The sequence below is a fragment of the Henckelia pumila genome, chromosome 2, assembly GCF_033568475.1.
Source record: "Henckelia pumila isolate YLH828 chromosome 2, ASM3356847v2, whole genome shotgun sequence".
NCBI classification, from domain to species: domain Eukaryota; kingdom Viridiplantae; phylum Streptophyta; class Magnoliopsida; order Lamiales; family Gesneriaceae; genus Henckelia; species Henckelia pumila.
In genome coordinates, this window is record NC_133121.1 from 185,305,996 (window position 1) to 185,320,887 (window position 14,892).

Genomic DNA, 14,892 nt, shown 5'->3' on the forward strand with positions numbered 1-14,892 from the left:
GATTGAAAGTATAGAGGGGTGAATAGACTTTCAAGAAGTTTAGTATAAAAATAGTTGAACTCGATCGGTTTAGGGACTGAGTTCTAGACTTATCTTGATGTCTGATGTAATTTGACAAACAAAAGTATGTGCGGAAATATGTCAAATTACATATTTGAACACTTAAATGTTATTAGTTTAGGTTATGCAAAGATGTAGGGTAAACTGAAATAACACAAGCAAATGTTTATGGATGTTCGGAGATTTCAAATACTCCTAAGTCACCCCTTCTTCTTTCTCGAAAGGATATCACTAGAAGACTTTGAATTTTACAAGTAATTTGTACAAACAAAATTCGGTTTAGGACTTATCCATCGCCCAAACAAAAACTCCTAGTACAACACTTCAGTTTCAGTCCTAGACTGATGATAGAATACAGATGAATACAACTTGAAATCCTTAGCACAAAAATGATCCTTCAATGATCAGAATAATACTTCAGCGTTTGTGCTTTAATTTCCTTGATCAAATCTTGAGCGTATAGAACTTTGAATATTCTTGTAAAATGGAAAAAATCGCAGATCGTGAGACCGCTCCTTTGATCGATCAAGATCTCTATTTATACCCTTGGATTGTTAACGATCATAAATTCAAATTGAATCTTCAGATAGAGTTTGAATTATTCTCGTTGGATTTGTCACTATCAACAAAAAATTCTGGAGCTGACATTGCCCTTTGCATCGCGGCACTACCTTCTACAGAGTATGTTAGGGTATGGAAGAACTTATCCATAAAAGGCACGGTAGTAGATTGGTGAGCGGTAGACTGATTAAGTCGGTTTAGCGAGTGTAAACTAATGAAATCAGTTTAGCATCTTTGACTAGTTGAGTGTGGTGATTGAGCGTGAAGTAGTTTAGCTCCATATATCAGTTTTAGCGCTTTGGAGTTTTTTGATTAGTTTAGCCTTCTTTTAGACTTTGTAATTTGTTAAACACCAAAACTAAATTTCCCAACACTATATTTATTCAATAATATTTAATATTAAAATAAGGCTTTGAAAAATATTAGTTTGCTTTCTTTAAAGACATGCATATAGATAGAATAATACTCACGAAGGATTTATAAGGACAATCTCTCTTCTATATGAGGTGATGTTTGTATCTTTTTCTGAAATCTAATTAGTTGTCGGACCTCCTTCACGACACCAATTATATATGCAAAAATTTTACAAGATTTGAGAATTTCATTACATAAATTTAGAATTTTTTATTATTGTTCACATAAATTGTTACCTATATCTTCAGCGGCATGTGATTCTCTCATCGCATCATCGAACATTGTAAATCCAGAAGTCACATTGGAACAAGTGAATTGATCTTGTAGTTCGTCAATCGTGGTCTTTGTTTGAAAAACCAATTCTATCCATTTGTTGACATTCAGATAATTGATGTTGACTTCTTGAATAATCGGATTGGAGATTATGTAAGTTTTGTTTATCTTCATCTGATCTTGAAAAAAATCTACTATGTTTGAGAACATTATTCCATGTATTTTTGTACCCTTCAATTAAAACGGAAGATGAGTTTTATATATTATACAACACTTCTAAAATTTTAAATATGCATCAATATGGGTAAAAGAAATTACCTCTTCGTCGATGAGGATCAGTTTTCTAATAGGCTTCAAATTTGATTTGGCTGGTTTTTGACTTCCTTGTCGTACCACTTTGACCTTTATGGAAGCATCGTTTTGTCTCGGTTGCAGGGAGTTGATAGGATATACGTGCAAGGTATCCATTCGATCTGTATGATTTTTTACTCTTTATGACTCAAAATTTTTTGATAATAAATATATTAGACGATAATAAAAATTAAAATACATAGGAACTCCTTATCTGCCATTCGATTTTGTTGATTCTATTCAACACAAATATCGTTAATGGAACCCAGAAACATTAAAGTATACCCGTAAAATTTGATTCAAATATTTTCAACTTTGAATGATATGTGCTGGTTGTACGTTTCCAAATATTCCTCAGCCTTCTCCGATGCGATGTATTTAGAAACACGTTTGTGCTAACTTATGGAGAAAATTAACGTGTGTTTGTTGAATACAATTATGAGTATTAGTGTTAGTGGCGGAGCCACGTTCAAGGGCACCCGTACCAGCAATTATATGGATTCAATTATTTCAACAATCATGCAAGTGAAAAATTTATAAAAATAATGAAATATTTTTTCTTTAAAAATGCATAAATTGAAAAGAAAAGAAGACAGAAACACGTACCATGTTCATCTTGAAGGATATTTTCAATAGAAGAAAAGTTCAATTGGAACAAAATATTATCTTCAATTTGATCGTTAGCTTCCATAGACTTGTATTTGGAAATATTTTGATGTCAACCATTCTCTCCATTCGGAAAAAGAAGCGGATATTATAAAGGATCATAACAACAAAAAAAATGTTTGATTATATGACTTTGACCATTGCATCCATGAATTACTATGGCTCTATCATATGGTATATTAGGACTATTGCCTTCAATCCAAATAACAGCAACTTGATTAGCTGTAGGTGTATTGTAACATCGTTGACCCAAAACAACATTTTTACAAATATGAAGCCTAATTTCCTCAAGGGCGATCAATCATTTATTCTGCGTAATAATTGAGCGTAAGGATTTCTGTTCATAACCTGCATTAATAGTCTCAGTCTTCATCGATATCAGCATTGCTCATCACATTCATTTTATTATTTAACTCATTATTTTAATCCCAAAAATACAACTGAAATGAGATGAACCAGCCTAGGACTGGGAAAAAATACCGAAATGCCCAAAATACCGTCATACCATACCGAAAAATTTACCGAATATACCAAAAAATCGGTATACCAAAAAATTCGGTACGGCGTACCGAATGAATGTATTTTTGGGATTAAAATAATGAGTTAAATAATAAAATGAATGTGATGAGCAAATACCATATTGAAATTTTCGGTATCGGTAACGGTATATAAATTTTTTTATTTCGGTATACCGAATATACCGAATTAATTTTTTTAAAAAATTTTTCACGGTATACCGAAAAAAATCGGTATACCGAATTTTTTTTCGGTATACTGAATTTTTTTAATATCCGGTATGGTATTCGGTATAGAAATTCTCCATACCGAAAATTCGGTATATGGTATAGTACCGATATAAAATTATTCATATCGGTATGGTACGGTACGATATACGGTATCGTATTTTGATACGGTATACCGTACCGTACCCAGTCCTAAACCAGCCTCATCGGAATTCATGAGACTAACTTTTAATATATTATCAAAGATGCAAGGAATTTAAATATAGCCTTTTATCAATACCTCTTTGAATTTGAGGACGAAGATTTTCTGCCCATGAGAAATTGTCAATTTCTACCAACAGGGACTAAATTTAATTTCAACTGATAACTCAAATCGAACTCAAATCGATGCAAAGGTCGTAGCAACGGAGGCCTGATGCGCTCAAATCGAACTCAAATCGATGCAAAGATCGTAGCAACAACGGAGTTCTGATACGACGACAACGGCAAGGAACGATAGGAGAACAAGGGTCGACGACAAAAGTGCAAAATACCCCTCATTATCGGTATCAATAGAAAGCTTATGAGGAGAGCTTTTCGAATATATACCTTGACACTAAATATATATTCGAAAAGCTCTTCTCATAAGCTTTATATGTATCAATAGAAACACAATTCATGAGACTAACTTTTAATATATTATCAAAGATGCAAGGAATTTAAATATAGCCTTTTATCAATACCTCTTTGAATTTGTGGACGAAGATTTTTTGCCCATGAGAAATTGTCAATTTCTACCAGCAGGGACTAAATTTAATTTCAACTGATAACTCAAATCGAACTCAAATCGATGCAAAGGTCGTAGCAACGAAGTCCTGATGCGCTCAAATCGAACTCAAATCGACGCAAAGATCGTTGCAACAACGGAGTTATGATGCGACGGACAACGGCAAGGAACGATAGGAGAACAATGGTCGACAACAAAAGTGCAAAATACCCCTCATTATCGGTATCAATAGAAAGCTTATGAGGAGAGCTTTTCGAATATATACCTTGACACTAAATATATATTCGAAAAGCTCTCCTCATAAGCTTTCTATGTATCAATAGAAACACAATTCATGAGACTAACTTTTAATATATTATCAAAGATGCAAGGAATTTAAATATAGCCTTTTATCAATACCTCTTTGAATTTGAGGACGAAGATTTTCTGCCCATGAGAAATTGTCAATTTCTACCAGCAGGGACTAAATTTAAATTTCAACTGATAAATCAAATCGATGCAAAGGTCGTAGCAACGAAGGCCTGATGCGCTCAAATCGAACTCAAATCGACGCAAAGATCGTTGCAACAACGGAGTTCTGATGCGACGGACAACGGCAAGGAACGATAGGAGAACAATGGTCGACGACAAAAGTGCAAAATACCCCTCATTATCGGTATCAATAGAAAGCTTATGAGGAGAGCTTTTTGAATATATACCTTGACACTAAATATATATTCGAAAAGCTCTCCTCATAAGCTTTCTATGTATCAATAGAAACACAATTTATGAGACTAACTTTTAATATATTATCAAAGATGCAAGGAATTTAAATATAGCCTTTTATCAATACCTCTTTGAATTTGAGGACGAAGATTTTTTGCCCATGAGAAATTGTCAATTTCTACCAGCAGGGACTAAATTTAATTTCAACTGATAACTCAAATCGATGCAAAGGTCGTAGCAACAGAGGCCTGATGCGCTCAAATCGAACTCAAATCGACGCAAAGATCGTAGCAACAACAGAGTTATGATGCGACGGACAACGACAAGGAACGATAGGAGAACAAGGGTCGACGACAAAAGTACAAAATACCCCTCATTATCGGTATCAATAGAAAGCTTATGAGGAGAGCTTTTCGAATATATACCTTGACACTAAATATATATTCGAAAAGCTCTCCTCATAAGCTTTCTATGTATCAATAGAAACACAATTCATGAGACTAACTTTTAATATATTATCAAAGATGCAAGGAATTTAAATATAGCCTTTTATCAATACCTCTTTGAATTTGAGGACGAAGATTTTTTGCCCATGAGAAATTGTCAATTTCTACAAGCAGGGACTAAATTTAATTTCAACTGATAACTCAAATCGAACTCAAATCGATGCAAAGGTCGTAGCAACGGAGGCCTGATGCACTCAAATCGAACTCAAATCGACGCAAAGATCGTAGCAACAATGGAGTTCTGATGCTACGGACAACGGCAAGGAACGATAGGAGAACAAGGGTCGATGACAAAAGTACAAAATACCCCTCATTATCGGTATCAATAAAAAGCTTATGAGGAGAGCTTTTCGAATATATACCTTGACACTAAATATATATTCGAAAAGCTCTCCTCATAAGCTTTCTATGTATCAATAGAAACACAATTCATGAGACTAACTTTTAATATATTATCAAAGATGCAAGGAATTTAAATATAGCCTTTTATCAATACCTCTTTGAATTTGAGGACGAAGATTTTCTGCCCATGAGAAATTGTCAATTTCTACAAGCAGGGACTAAATTTAATTTCAACTGATAACTCAAATCGAACTCAAATCGATGCAAAGGTCGTAGCAACGGAGGCCTGATACGCTCAAATCGAACTCAAATCGACGCAAAGATCGTAGCAACAACAGAGTTCTGATGCGACGGACAACGGCAAGGAACGATAGGAGAACAAGGGTCGACGACAAAAGTGCAAAATACCCCTCATTATCGGTATCAATAGAAAGCTTATGAGGAGAGCTTTTCGAATATATACCTTGACACTAAATATATATTCGAAATGCTCTCCTCATAAGCTTTCTATGTATCAATAGAAACACAATTCATGAGACTAACTTTTAATATATTATCAAAGATGCAAAGAATTTAAATATAGCCTTTTATCAATACCTCTTTGAATTTGAGGACGAAGATTTTTTGCCCATGAGAAATTGTCAATTTCTACCAGCAGGGACTAAATTTAATTTCAACTGATAACTCAAATCGAACTCAAATCGATGCAAAGGTCGTAGCAACGGAGGCCTGATGCGCTCAAATCGAACTCAAATCGACGCAAAGATCGTAGCAACAACGGAGTTCTGATGCGACGGACAACGGCAAGGAACGATAGGAGAACAAGGGTGGACGACAAAAGTGCAAAATACCCCTCATTATCGGTATCAATAAAAAGCTTATGAGGAGAACAAGGATCAAATTAAAATCTTCGAGGTTTTTCGGTACTTTGCAACAAGTGGAGACAAAGCGATGGAAAGAAGTGGCGGCTGGGGTTTAGACTGTCTCGGAATTTTGACGGGTAGAGAGGCAGTGGGAAGAGAAAATAGTTGTGATAAAATTAAGTATTTTAATGATATAAATAATAAATTTAAAGTGTTTTATTATTATTTTTTTGAGCTCAATTGTTTTAGTATTTTGATCAAACTGTATCTTTGGTCATCATAAGCATATAAGTGGTCAATTTTGACCTTAAAATTATGGTCGAATTTACCTATTCAACTTCGTTAAATTTTTTTCTCGGTACACAGTAAGAATGTATTTGACAATTCATAATGAAAAACTTTGACTTTAGTCAACACTTTTATAATAGGTAATAGATTTCAAGATTTCTGAAAAAAAAAAAAAAGTAATATTAATTTGATATTTTAATTCATCATTTTCCGTCGTCGCCCTTCCAACTTGAAAATATATTAATAGATAATATTAATTTAATATTTTGATTCATCATTTTCCATAGTTGCCCTTCCAACTTGCAAATATATTAATATTAATTGTTTTTTTGAAAACTAGCGGATCAGATGACACATTTCAAATTTATTATAATGAAACAAGATGCAAATAATTAATGTAAAATTTTAAATTGTAATAAAATGTTAATGTGTAAAGTAAAACACTATATTATAATAAAAAAAAATGAGGCAGATAGTTAATACATAATTTTAATTTAATCAAAAGATATTATCATTGTTCTCTAATTTTGAAAAGTCAACATTCAATTATTTTAAACTTGATCGGTTTCTGAAAATTTAAAATTAAATGATTTTATTTTGTCGAACTACACAACAAATAATAATTCAATGAATAGATGTAAAAACAGGATGCACACAAGTCAGATCAGAACAAAAATTGACGTGAAATGTAGTGCAAAACGATAACGCTTTTTGTGTTTATCAATTCATTAACTTCAATAACATGTCTATTAATTTGTCAAATTTTAGTTTTGGTGCATTATATTTTAATTTTGAGCTATTTTAATCCAACTATTGATCTTGTGCTAATTATGCTAGAGATTTTCGTTGCCTCGTGAAATAATACTAAAAACCAAAACCAAAACCAAAACCAAAATGGTTGCATCAAAATCATCAAAATTCAAATATTTAGTAGACAAAAGCCAAAATATAACGAGCTAGTTGATAAAAATAGTCATTTATCATTTATAATTGAGTATATTTCTCTAACTTCTGAACTTCCGCCGGAAACAATAAAAAATAGTTTCTCGAGATTGTAGGCAGTACCATGTATATGCTCTCTACTTACAAGTTACACCATAAAATGAGGTTTAGAGGCAAATTTATACACAAGATATATGATCTTGTTCATATATTGATTACTTAATCTCACACATGCAAAATGTTGGGAATAAAATATCTCTACAATTTGTCCATGAGGAATCCAAATAATGACTACAAAATAAATTTTTGTGTTCCACTGATAAAGAATTTTCGATTAATAAGTAGTAGTAAATTCGGAAATTGAAGCACTTGGTGCTGATCTTGGAGGTGATGAGACTTGAGGCTTAGGAGGAATTTCCAAGGATTCAAGATTGGTTTCCAATATTTCCAGCACTCTGCTCATTGATGGCCTGTTTTTCGGATCAGTCTGTACACACCACAATCCAATTATCGTCATTTTTCTCCTTAAAATTTCCCATCCATTCTCATTCACTATTCCTGCAAGATTATAATCATTTCTAGCAATATCCATTTCAAGTTGCTTGTATATATAATCTGGAAAATACATTTCACTGGAGCGCTCCGCCTCGACTGGGGTATCAGGTCTTTGCTTCGCTCCAACTATTTCAAGAACCATCATTCCATAGCTGTAGACATCTGATTTATGAGAAACTTCTCCAAAGTTTTTGCAAACTACTTCTGGAGAAATGTATCCTATAGTACCTCTAGCCACTAACATTGACACTATACTAGATCTATTTGGGCAAAGTTTAGCAAGTCCGAAATCCGAGATCTTGGGATTCAACTGCTTATCAAGAAGAATATTATGTGGTTTGATGTCAAAGAGTAGGATTCTCGTGTTGCATCCTCGATGCAATTATTCGAGCCCTCGAGCTATACCAACTGCTATTTCAAAGATTTTTCCCCATCCAAACTGATATTTTGATGAAGAAAAGGTATCATTTACAAACATGTCAAGTGAGCCATTCGGCATGAACTCGTAAACGAGAGTTCTTCTTGGGCCCTCAAAGCAGAATCCAAGAAGAGTGACAATGTTGACATGAGATGTTTTGCTGATACTCAACACTTCATTCATGAACTCATTCACATTGTCTTTCGTTTCTCCAAGATTTTCACAGCCACAAGACATCCATCGCGTAATCTCCCCTTATAAACGCTACCATATCCTCCCTTCCCTAATTTCTGATTGAATGACTTGGTTATTCTCTTCAGCTCAGAGTATTTGTATCTTCTTGGAGCAAAATTTTCATTGTTCTTTACTAAGAGTTCCATGTTTTTTTTGTTTTTCATATAAGCCCTATGCCGAGTATGCCTCATCCGGTTATAAAAGATCATAACCATGGCTATGAAAGATATCACAATCATGCTCAAAACACCTATAACAAGAAAGTAAACACAATCATATTCAGGGGAACCAATTGAGTAGAGAATCAGAATCTAATGAAACAGTGTGATATGAAGAATGTGAACATCTGATGCTCAAAAGTTTACCTGATATTATTTTCACTGTCACACTAAACGCATCTGAAACCAAAGTAACATCGCAAAAAACTTTTGTAAAGCATGCACAACTGATGACAAAACAAGAAGGTGAATCTATGTCATGTGTCAGAAATAGATTTTAGTACGATAACTTAGTTTCTTTTGCAGTACTTTTAGGTTTTTGTCTTTTTGGCCAAATACCGACCACTCCACGTTAGCACTACGATGAAAAAGGAAAAACTAAAAGTACCAAAGATGCCAACTTTGCTGTTTTCCCAGAAAAGAAACAACAGTTATACACTTCCATGTAAGTTTCCTTGTAAATTGGAAGGATTCGACGTCTAACTAAACTCGAAGCCAATGCACGAGAGAGCTTAAATTTAAGCTCGAGCTTAACTTGGACACAATTTAAGCTTGACCCTGTATGGGTTATCTTTATAGTCTATGTTACAACGAGAGTGTTGCTATCAAGGTTGCATACGAAGTGGGTGATGGTGTGGGAGAAGGTAACAGAAGCTGATGGAGTAAAAGACAGAGATATATTCTTTAGAGTACTTGTAGGGCACCATTTTATAAAACTCGAGTCACTTTCGATCCCGTTGTCTAGGATCATGAATTTATTTGCAAAATCTGATACCATTTTCCACCACTGGTTAACTGGATTCTTAGATTAGCGCAATCAACAGTGAATAACCCGCATTCGGGCTTATCAGACTCGGCGAGGGGGAACTCCAGGGAATTCAGAATCCCGCATGGGAAGGATTTCAGACATTTGGAAACGGATGGATTGATGAATAGAAAAAACAAAACTAGCAAAGAAATAGAAACTGCAGCCATAAAAATTACTGAAAATTTTCAGTGTTCAAAACAATGGAGAAATCCAAGATTTTGCAGTGTTGAAATATGCTTCTATCAGATTGAATGGGAATAGAGAAGAGATCGGATCGAATAGTACATATCAGATGAGCTCGGTGTTCAGATGAGTTCATGGTCCAGATTGAATACTGACATCAGATCTATGTGATGGTCAGATAAGTCTTCGGATGAGTTCATGCAGATATATTGCTCGAGTATTGTGACTAGGTTAGAAGTTAGATGGAGTTTGCGTAAAGCTGGAAGCTTGTAGGCAGATCGATGCAGATCGAAGTACAAGAGCATATCAGACTGATGAATGAAGGCTTATCGGGTTGGACCATGTTCACTTTATAATTGGGCCTTAAGTTACTGTTGACCTAAAGCCCAAGATGAAAGTCGGTGTAATTCTCTATAAAAGCAGATGGAAGATGGCCGCAACGAACATAACAGAAAATCAAATTCTTCAGAATATATTGAGAGAGAAGAAGGAGAGATTTCGGAGGAGAAAACTTGGGCGTAGATTGTGACGGGAAGATTCAAGTATCAATAGCTTGAATCGTGTCTGTATCTAGCATTAAGAGTTTTCTGGTCTATCTCTGTAATAAGCTCTGTTGATTGAGCTTGGTTTGTTCTGTTGATTATTAATAAAGTGATTGTGTTGCTTTCCCGTGGACGTAGGCAAATTCCTTGCCGAACCACGTAAAAACTTGCGTGGTTTATTTTGCTTTCGCGTGAGTTGGTGTGTGATCTGAGTTGTGTGTTCTTATCTGGGATTATTGTTCTTGTGCGTGTTGCTTGTTAACTTTCTCGGAATACCAAATTTTTGGATTGATTCCTAACAAGTGGCGCCGTCCGTGGGAAATTAAGCAAAGATGATGGGATCAATGAAGTTTTATATTGAGAAGTTTACGGGCAAGAACGATTTCTCGATCTGGAGAATTAAGATGCAGGCAATCCTGATACAACAAGGATTGGTGGAAGCTCTTAAGAAAAAAAAGGAGATGTATGATGAGATAAAGAACAAGGATGAATTACTCGAGAAAGCACACAGTGCAATTATTCTCTGTCTGGATGATAGACCTCTTCGGGAGGTGGCCAGAGAAGAATCTGCAGCGGCTGTGTGGCTTAAACTTGAGAATCTATACATGATGAGATCCCTGGATAATCGTCTGTACATGAAACATAGGTTGTATTTCTTTGTGATTAAGGACGAGAAGAACCTTGAAGACCAGATCGAAGAATTCACCAAGATATTGGATGACTTGGAGAATATTGAAGTAAAGCTTGAGGATGAAGATCAGGCTTTGATACTTCTGAATGCTCTTCCAAAAGCATATGAAAATTTCAGAGATGTTTTGTTATATGGAAGAGAACAGACGATAACATTGGAAGAAGTTATGTCTGCTATTCAATCCAAGGAACTTTAGAGAAAGTCAAACACAAACACTGAATCACATGGAGAAGGCCTTACGGCGAGGGGCAGAAGTGACAAGAGGACATTCAGTGGGAAATACAGGCCAAAGTTCAGATCGAAGAGTCAAGGAAGATACCAGAACAGAAATTTGGGTAATATGAAGTGTTATTCTTGTCAGAAGGTTGGACATCTAAGAAGAGATTGTCCGGAAAGAAAAGGAAAGCAACATGAAAAACCCAAGGAAGATGGTACTCTTGCCATAGTTTTAGATGGATATGACTCAGCAGAAGTATTGGTGATTTCTAAAGGTGATCAAAACCACAAATGGATATTGGATTCAGGATGCTCCTTTCACATATGTCCTATAAGATCTTGGTTTGAAAAATTGGAGGAATCAGATCAGGGCATGGTACTGTTAGGGAATAATCAATCATGCAGGATAAAGGGCTCTGGAAACATCAGAATAAGGATGCATTATGGGATCGACAGAGTACTCACCAAGGTGAGGTATGTGCACGAGTTGAAGAGAAACTTGATATCATTGGGAACACTTGATGCTCAAGGATATTCATTCAAATCAGGAGCATGAAGTATCTCAGTGTCAAAAGGATCTCTGGTTGTTATGAAGGCTGTCAAAAGAAACCTCTTAATGTACTACAAGGTGAAACGATTATTGGAAGTACAACAAGTATTCAGAAACAGCAAGACAGAACCAAGCTATGGCATCTGATGCTTGGACATGTAAGTGAGAAGGGATTACATGAGCTGTCTAAACAGGGTCTGTTAGGTGGAGATAAGATAGAATCATTGGAGTTGTGTGATAGCTGTTCTTGTAGTAACCCGTATCCGTAATTAACGATTAATGACTATATTAATCATGTGATCATATTTTGAATTATTAATACATGATTAAGGAAGTTTTTGTTGGATTAACGAACTTCGGAAATGGATTCAGAATGATCGGAAATGGCCAAAGGGTGACCAGGAACGGAAGCAACGTTCATAAAGGAAGCAACGTTCCGGCAGCTGATGTCATCCATGACGTCAGCAAGATGACGTCATTTCTTACGCACTTGATGGGACATTGTGTGATACCCGTGACCAAATTCATGATATAATAAAGAAAATATATTTAAATATATTTTTGTACCTACTAGTGAAATAAAAACTAAGATTTCTAATTTCAATTGTTTTGGCTAAATCTCGGTTCTCATATTATACTTATTATTTTACATGTAAAGAAAACTTATTATTTTTATTGACTAGTATTATTTTCAAAATAATGATTTATCTTAATTGTCATGTTGAGGTGGAATTATTAATGTTTAAAATTTTAAGAGTGACATTATATCTAATTATTTTATATAATTATTATTTCATTATTAATTAGGCTTAATGCCTCAATTGATTGTCTTTTAAAATTCTCAACCATGAAAACACACGTTCAAGTATATATCTTTATCCATTATAAAGTTCATAAAATCCATTTTTGTGTCCAAATTGTCAATATAGATAATTTATTTGTCATGTGTTAAAAATTATTGACTAGTCTTTAAATCAACCATTATATCATACTTACTATTTGTCATAAACCACCATGACTTATCAAATTCCTACCCACTAACCCATGTTTTCCCTCTCAATTTACTACCCACTAAACCAAATTCAATTCCTTACATTTAATGTGACCCTTTGAGTTGCTTGAAATTTTAGTATAAATATACTACACTAGTCACATTCTCATTTCAATCCATAATATTCATAAAAAAAAAGAGAGATAAATTATATGGAAGACATGCATATTTCTTCTAAGAGTTAAGTTCTTGTGACATCAAAGAGTTGGGCTTGGCAAAGAGTAGATGAAGCTTTTAGAAGAATTTTATATCAGTTATCGATTCAACAAGATTTTCCGTGTAAGTGGGCTTCTACCTTTCTTTTGTGTAATATAAGTTTCTACACTTATATTTATTTTTGTGTGTGAGTTAAGTTTTATAAAATAAATACTTATACTTTTGAAAATTCGATCGGCATGATAATATTCGTTTCACTTTGATATATATTATTTGTTGGCTATTCGTGATATTATTTGAAGCATGTTAGAATTATTTGGAAATATTTGAGATGCACTGTTAAGAGTCGATTTAAAAATGGTTAAGAAATTTCCGACGATTTGATTTGATTTGATTTGATATGGCCCTGATGCGATGGGTTATAATAACCGTTCCTTTGGCCTCGCCCCTTAGAGGAGTAACATATAGGGGACTAATCAGTAGAACCACGGAAAATGAGATAATTAACAGTGCAATATTTGCTTCGTATTTGTTCGAATTCAGCATGCTTATTTTGTTTCGAGATTATAAAATATACATGAGTACATGTAAATATATTTTGGTGTTTATCATGCTCGATCGGCCTCCACTTGCTGAGTGTTTCCCAAAACACTCACCCCCTTACTTTGCTCCACAGATAAGAATGAAGATGAGTTAGATGACGAAGAACATAATAAGTTCTGAGGTTGGTGAGGATGGATCAGTTCAAGTTGAAGAAATATTTTTACTTTAAATTTCAGTTTCGCTTTCGCATTGTTGCACTTGTGTTTTGTTCTCTGTAAAAACAGTTATTGTTTATGAAATAGACTGGTTTTTGGCAAGACTTGTACTATGAGGCTTGTTGTTTCAATGTTAAATTGTTAAACAATGCCGATGTCAACTAAGCCCGGTTTTGGGGCGTGACATATTGGAAGCAACAAAGAGGAACGAACGCAACGTTTGTCAGGCAGAACGGACGCAATGATGGAGAACGGACGTTCCGTTCCGTGTCTATAAATAGAGGGTCAGAGATCTCATTTATTGCGCCTCTCTCCTCTCTTCTCTCTCAATTCCTGGGCATTCGAACTCAGATCTAGGGAGATCTAGGCGTCCTATGGAGAATCCAGAAGTGGCATAGCGATCCAGGCGTCGTAGCAGAGCTGTGGCCTAGTTTTGAGGCAAACGACAGCAAAGGGGTAACGACGGACGCAAGTATAGCTTTGGCTTCCTAAACATATTTAGAAGTATGCAATAGCTTAGTTAAGGCTTTTAGAGCTTAATTAATGATGCATGAGTAATTGCATTGTAGAGTTGATGATAGGCTTGGAACCTAGAGTGGGACTACTAGGACTGCCTGTAATAAGGTACGTAAGTACTGACTGAGATTGCCAGCGGGTTTTGCATGCTTATATGTTGCATTTGTGTGTCATATTATTATGCAGCATGTGCATATCATATTGTGTCTGTCCATCTTTTGAGATGAGCCATATAGGGCTGCTCAGCCCTGTTCGAACGGTAGATTTCAAGCGCCCCGCGATCGACAGGTTAACCGGCACTGGCATCTGGAAGACACGGTCTACGTTCATTAGGAATAAGCAGTGTACGCATGGTTTGCTCCCTGGGTTGTACCACTCATGTTCTAGGCGCATTACTGAGCAGTTTTATACAGTTATCCCAGATATGGATACCCTGTCATTTGAATGCATCATATTTGTATGTTTTACCCATGTTTTCGTATTGAGATTAGAGCTCACGTCCAATCTTTTCTGTGT

At 35.0% G+C, this 14,892-nt stretch overlaps 1 pseudogene; it reads right to left on the reverse strand.

The window, feature by feature from the left end:
• Positions 1 to 7,814: 7,814 nt before the first annotated feature.
• Positions 7,815 to 8,902, reverse strand: LOC140879166 (LEAF RUST 10 DISEASE-RESISTANCE LOCUS RECEPTOR-LIKE PROTEIN KINASE-like 2.5; annotated as a pseudogene).
• Positions 8,903 to 14,892: the final 5,990 nt, after the last annotated feature.